The sequence below is a fragment of the Macrobrachium rosenbergii genome, chromosome 2 (genome assembly GCF_040412425.1).
Source record: "Macrobrachium rosenbergii isolate ZJJX-2024 chromosome 2, ASM4041242v1, whole genome shotgun sequence".
NCBI classification, from domain to species: Eukaryota; Metazoa; Arthropoda; class Malacostraca; order Decapoda; family Palaemonidae; genus Macrobrachium; species Macrobrachium rosenbergii.
In genome coordinates, this window is record NC_089742.1 from 54832175 (window position 1) to 54839270 (window position 7096).

Consider the following 7096-nt stretch of genomic DNA (forward strand, 5'->3'; position numbering starts at 1 on the left):
ATAGGTCTATCTTTCGGTGGTCTCGGTATAATGCTGAATGAGCCGCGGCCCATGAAACTTTTACCACGGGCCGGTGGTGGCCTGTCCTATATTGTTGCCAGAAGCACGATTATACCAAACCTTAAATCAAATAAAAACTATTGAGGCTAGAGGGCTGCAATTTGGTATGTTTGATGATTGGAGGGTGGATGATCAACATACCAATTTGCAGCCCTCTATCCTTAGTAGTTTATAAGATCTGAGAGCGGACAGAAATAGTGCGGACAGAAAAAAGTGCGGAGCGACAGAGAAAGCCGGTACAATAGTTTTCTTTTACTGAAAACAAAATGCAAAATTGCTAATCACTTACAAAAATAAATATCTATAACACTAGTTAGTGAAGCTCGATTTTACAACTGAATATCACTAAAATTACATATTAGTTACAAAAATAATTTTAGTTACAAAAACCAACGGATTGTCTTCAAAATGCATAAAAATTAATCCAGAGAGACTCGAGGACACTTCGCAGTTTTTGTTTAAATATAAAGCAAATGACCTTTACAAAATACAAGGACCAGAGGTTAAGAAAATTAGATCAAATCGGGAGTTTAGGAAGGAGGTGGGGGGGGGGGGAGGAGGAGGCCGGGAAAACCTAAAATGTGTGGCAAAGGAAAAGCCTAACTGCATGTAAAGCAAAGATTAAATGGCACACTTTGTACTAGACGTGCTGCTGAACAGCCTTTTCTATGAAAAGTGGATGATTCTGTGAACGTATCATAAATACATAAACAAACACATATACCTATATATATACATACATACATACATACACACACAAACATATATATACATATATATTATATACACACTATATATATATATATATATATATATATAATATATATATATATATATATATATATATATATATATATATATATATATATATATATATGTATAACTGAATCATTTAGAAAATATGAAACGTGATGAATATATAAATAAAGATAAAATCCACGAAGAAAACGGAAACACTGGAGTGCTGCAGAGGCCTTTCGACACTAGTCCTTTGCTTAGCAAGGACTAGTGTCGAAAAACTTCACCAGCACTCCAGTGTTATTTCCTTCGTGGATTTTATCTTTATATATATATATATATATATATATATATATATATATATATATATATAAACACCACAGTGTTTTAGCATTTGAACGTACGTTTTTCGGACCTAGTTTTCCGCCTTATTTTCCGAGCGAGGCCATGACTAGAATATTTACGTGATAATTCTCTCAAACTATAAATATTGAGATTCGGCTCAGCGTTGTCTCTCATGGCACAGATCAAAATCTTCCGAGGGATATGCAACAAGACCCAGACGAGGAAGAGGAAACATTCACTGTAACATAATAACATACGCATTTAAACCCGAAATTTCCAAGTCTATTTAATTAAAAAACTCATTGTAATGTATTTCCGAGAGGGACGCTTTTTCAAAGATCATTCTGAACTTGACAATGAGATTCAAATGGTATCAATCGTCTGGTTGAAAAGAAATTCTAAATTTTACATTCATATCCGAAAATCCTTGAGATCCAATCAAGAGACTGTGTGCGTGTGTGTTCTAACGCTCCATCGTGCATCAATGGTCATGGTGTGCATACAATTCATGCCGCTTAAAATGCCTCTCAGTCTCCCTCTCTTAAAGTCTTCACATCTCCAACCCTCCGTCTCTAAAAACTCAGGTCCTCAGCACTTTCATCCAAATAATTTATTTTAGAGTATTCTGCTTGATAATTTCGCTGTCAGTTTACCTATTGCTTGTGGGTGTGTTACGTCAACAGGACCTTAAGACAGCGCAGCCCACGAGGAAGATACTCAACGACTTTCATACAAATTGTAGAACTGGCGTTCCAGATCTCCCTTGCCAACGAACTTCGTCGAAAGGTCATAATAAGAAAGAGATAACGATATAACAGATCAATCACATTCGCACCTAATTCTGGAAAACTCTTGGGCTGTATGGAACAGAAAATTATTATTTTTCCCCGGGGTTTTTCTACAAAAGAAGCAATTAGGAGTTAGAGAATCCCATCTACCGCCGGAAACTGAGATGAACCGCCATATGCTACCCGTGAGCTTCCGGCGGTAAGTTTCCGATAATGAGGATCGCCATTAATGCTGCAAACATCTAAAACTGGATTAAAACTTGGAGCGGCCCTTCGCCGGTTCAAATCTCCTAACTTTCAAAATACACGATGATCGTGAGACTCAGAACGGACCTCACGTCTCTGCGAAGGCCTATTTATAGTCTACTGACAACGACGCACAAGCAACTATTCGCTGCCGGGAAGGACAGACTGTCAGGACTGGTGGCAGAGGATGCTGATCACACAACTGAAATGCTGTAAATATTGAGGATAGAATATAGAATTTAGGCCGAAGGCCACCCGCTGGGACCATGAGGTCATTCAGCGCTGAAACGGAAAATTACAGTAACAAAGTTTGGAAGGTGTAACAGGAGAAAGCCTCGCAGTTGCACTATGAAACAATTGTTAGAGAGGGTGGAGGTCAGAAGGGAGAAAGAGAATATGAACGGAGGTACAGTAAAAGGAATGAAAGAGGCTGCAGCTAGGGGCCGAAGGCACGCTGCAAAGCTCCTTAAATAATGTCTACAGTTCACCACGTGAGGTGTAATGTTAAGGATAATATCCACCAAGACTGTCACGCGCCTGGTGCTGTACATAGAACAATAGTAGCTAAAGATATACATAGGCGTTTAACTTTGTATATATTTACGTTTATTTTTTCACAGTTTTCTTTCGACCAGGACAACATACAGTATAAAAAAAAAAAGTAGCAGTAAAGCGCAAAGGGATATACATTTCTTGAATGCTTCTCCTCGTGAGGTTGGCGTAACGAAGACCGACTTAAATACCTCATTATTCTCGCGAAGGCGTAGCTAAAGTTCTAAATTGAGTTTTCCATTAAAATTTCTATAATATCCACAATTGCAAAAAATTCAGAGTATAAAACAATTTTGAGGTGGAGAAAAATATTTACATGAACTACACATGCAGGCATCTGTACAATAAAGCACTGCTTTATACGCTGATTCTTGCTATGTATGGCTGCTTAATGCTGGCAGAGTTCGTATAATCAATGCAGATATACATGTGCAGGTATCAGAATGAAAGCAGTGACTCGAGATCAATATAAAATACAGAAAACCAGGAAGAGGTGCCCACAACGAATTGAAAAAGTTGAAAGCCGAGATAATCCTCTATCCAAAAGAAATCTGGACATGGAAATTCACTACGAGAATTTGTGAAAACTGGACTCAACAACTCTTCACATCTAAAAGCAAGAAAATGTTCATGTCAGTTTGGTACAGGCCTTGGAATTTTACCTAAGTGTACTTACATAAATCGTAAAATAACTCAAAACGGACGACAACTTACCGAATAAACTATTTCAGCCCACAGCGGAGGTATTCGGCACTCGTCAATCTGCAACACGAAACAGGAAGGGTCAGAAAATGTAGCAGGGTTTTCATATGGGTCAGGAACTACTATGCATAATATGAAAAAAAGTACGAGCTGGGTTATAAGAATCTAAGGGAAGTGTGGGGAGCTGCCAAAGAAAATTTCAACTCAAAAGAAAATTTCGACTCATGAGGACGATGGCGACGGAAGAGCCTGATGCAAACCCGCGTGGCACTGACTGCAGAGGCCAATATACCCGGGTAAATATTTGTCCTTGGTAGCCAGGCATTGATCAGGACTGGAATAATCCGCCGAGGGTAAGGAAGAGAAGAGTTATGTATGAGAGAGAGAGAGAGAGAGAGAGAGAGAGAGAGAGAGAGAGAGAGAGAGAGGTACGGCAGGACGGCATAAGATGAAAAAGCATAATTTTCGTTTCTTCAAATGAAACTTGGGTGTCTTTTAAAGGGATGGTACCATGTAAAGCTCAGGTAAGAGAGGAAACTGGGGGGAGAGGGGAAGAGGAGGAGGGAAGAGGAGGAGGAAGAGTAAAAAGGCTCCGTTGTTATATCTATAGAGAACATGAGGTCTATGTCATCTTCATGTATGGTGAATTCCAAGCACCGAGTTGCAGACCAGAGTACTCTGTTACTCGTTCTACCAGTCTTCACATAAAAGGTAAATGCTGACAGACAGATTTCTATATAGTACTAATCTCGAAATAAAAATTATCATCAAAGCTAGAAATATAGAAAGTGTAACAGAATTCTCTAATCCAGCTCAGACCTGATCAATAAAACAGGTTTATGAAAAGGAGACATAAAATAACCGTTCAACATAACATTTTCACAAATCAGTCTTCAACTATTAAGACGTTCATCACCATATACGAATAGTTTCTGTTCATAAGTCTCAATGACAAGTCAAAGAATACATATGAACGGGGAGGAGGCAGTTATCGATAGTTCATTTTAGATCATTCACATAAGTGGACTGACCTTAAGGACTGCAATACATTATGAAATTATACATTTCTCTTATGTCTCCATAATAAAGAGAGGTAGATCCTGCATAGGAAGAACACATGCGCGCCCATTTTGACAAGGGCACAATCATGTCGAGCAGACAATTGGAAACGAATGATTTTTTAAAATTTTTGTGTTTCCTTAAGCCAATACCAAAGCACATACTATTACTCAAAATACATACAATAAATGACAAGACAGGATAAAAAAAAATAAACTAATTTCAAATGTTCAGAAGATAAGTCGAAATGGCATGCAGGTTCACTGACAGACAGAATGATAGCAAACACTTTCAAATGGAACGAAAAATATGACCTAAAAATATTGCCTGAACGAAAGCGGACCTGGTCTAATTTAACCTGACGACAATATCTTTGAAATTAGGCCCCACTTTTGGTCTCCGCCCTTCCTCTCGCTCGCGTATTTCATTTTCTGCCTCACGGCCTGGGCTAGGCCTAAAAAAAGAAGGGGGGGGGAGAGCCAGTTGATGACTAAAGCATTTTCTGGGTCGCCCCTTAACCATTTGAATCCAGAATCGCTTTCCAGACTCCCCATCAAATATCTACATGGATGAACCCCATTTCGCAAAAACTGCTTTGGGGCTGACCTTTGAAGTGCGTTCATAATGCACGATGGAATGTCTCCTTTTAGACCAGTATTGATCACTGGTCTTTGGAGAGTTTTCGTTACGGCGCCATGAACCGGCGAGAATTACAAGCAGACACAAGCGTTGTCATCGTCAGAAATAGTTTTCTAACGTAAGGACTAACCTCTTCACGGTACTAAATAAAATGTTTCTGGAATTCTGTTGGAACTGCACAAAGTCACCGAAAGCAGATGTAGGGTGTTAGTTTCTCCAGAGAGGGTTGAATACATCGTCACAGATTCCTACAGAAACATTCAGAATGAAAACAGAGCGAGGTGATCAAAATCAACAGGAATTCTTTATAAATGAAACAGTGAATCCTCATGATAACCGGAACTTCACAACAAACCTTCAAAGGAATCGATAGAGACCTGACAAAGAATTTTTCAAAGACATTACAAAAAGGCCCGCTAACACTAACTACGTCGATTTCAAAAGTACACTCTATTCATAATAATCGATATAATAACTTTGGCTAACAAAAGAGTTTTCACCAGTTCGCATGTGTGTGTGTTATCAAGATTATATATATATATATATATATATATATATATATATATATATATATATATATATATATAAACTTTATCACATACACAATTGTTCTGTGCATTAGTACAATTACTAACAGGACCTTATTCAAACTGGATTGTATCTAATGGAGATATTTATTTAAAAAAAGTTACAAGCTTTCTAGGACAAACAGTCCTCATTCTCAAGTATCCGTACAATGACCAGATGCGTAGTCCAGCTGTATTTATATCTGTGTGTTGGGTACTTTAATCCTATAATTGCCTTTCTCCCTGGTGTTTCTCTACCCGCATCTTCATCCAGGTGTACGACCATTTTAGGAAGAGACTTTGCCCCTCTGACAGAGACAGTGCGGTGTTGCCTCTTCTTCGATGTCCTTTCAATCCTACATCTGTCAAGAGAAGCCGATTACCTTTGGGAATACCTAATCTCGTCTTAAATTGACTTTGTAAATCCTGGATTAACCTTCGGACTTCAAGCTCTTTGTTTGCGCCTGTTATCAAGCACGTGTACTATAATAGAAAGTTCTGGATGAACTTTTGTTGTCCCACTTAAATTTTAGATAAAAAAAAGTTTTCAACGTATGAAAATGATAAATGCAAGAAAACTGGAAACCTATATTTCGATTAGATGCGCTTTCATTTTCAGTTTCGTTTATTTGGATGCTGTACTGAGCAATGTTCTTGAGTTACGTCATCTATTATAGTTTTTTTATTACTGTTCCTTTGCTGTTATCGAAGTCATATAGGCTCATTGTGACATAGTTTGGTATCATTTTGAGTCGCCCAAGTTTCATCGACATAAATCACGGATTTATATCCATCCTCTCGAACTTTTTCATTGTCCGTAGAAGTTTCGTCCGAGCACTGACCACATCTGTTCGTTCCATGAGAAAATTTCTTCCATTCACCTTTCCGTATCTAAACCCAATTTGTTTTAATATTTTCCGTAATGATTCCTTGCATCCACTGAATCTATATTTTCTTTAAATGCAAACAAAATTTTTTCGAGTGGGAATTTCCTCTCTGAGGTAGAAATTTAGCACTGTCCTTCGTAAAAACACATATCAAAGTCATCTATGTTTTGTCACCGGTTTTGATCTTAAGCGTGTTTGTGTGGGAAAACAGGAGTTTCATATTCTTCCGTCTCTTCAGTTTCTTTAACAATACAATGAATAGTCGATTTACTTAGCTTCGTTGCTCCAGTAGACGTAAAGCTGCTTTTGAAACGTCGTGTAAGGCACGGTTGAGCTATATCAACCGTGGTGTAAGGGACCGTTGTTCTTTTTTTCCGTGATGAAGTACTTGTAAACGTTCCAAGCTATTTCTCGGGATGCTCCAGGCAGAACTCGTCTTAGAGAGTTTTCCATGATCGGCTGCGCTCAAGCTTGTTTCGTATAGAAATGGCTTAGTTCACTAACTGAACCCATC

General features: G+C 38.3%; 1 protein-coding gene across 17 annotated transcripts in view; it reads right to left on the reverse strand.

Annotated features, from left to right (window-relative positions):
* The window catches only part of rdgB (retinal degeneration B), a 311695-nt gene that overhangs the window by 125674 nt on the left and 178925 nt on the right, over window positions 1-7096 (reverse strand). For all 17 annotated transcript variants that reach the window (XR_010855622.1, XM_067118551.1, XM_067118534.1 and 14 more), the window contains one exon: window positions 3444-3491. The gene's annotated coding sequence lies outside the window, so the exon portion shown is untranslated. The remainder of the gene's footprint in view (window positions 1-3443; window positions 3492-7096) is intronic.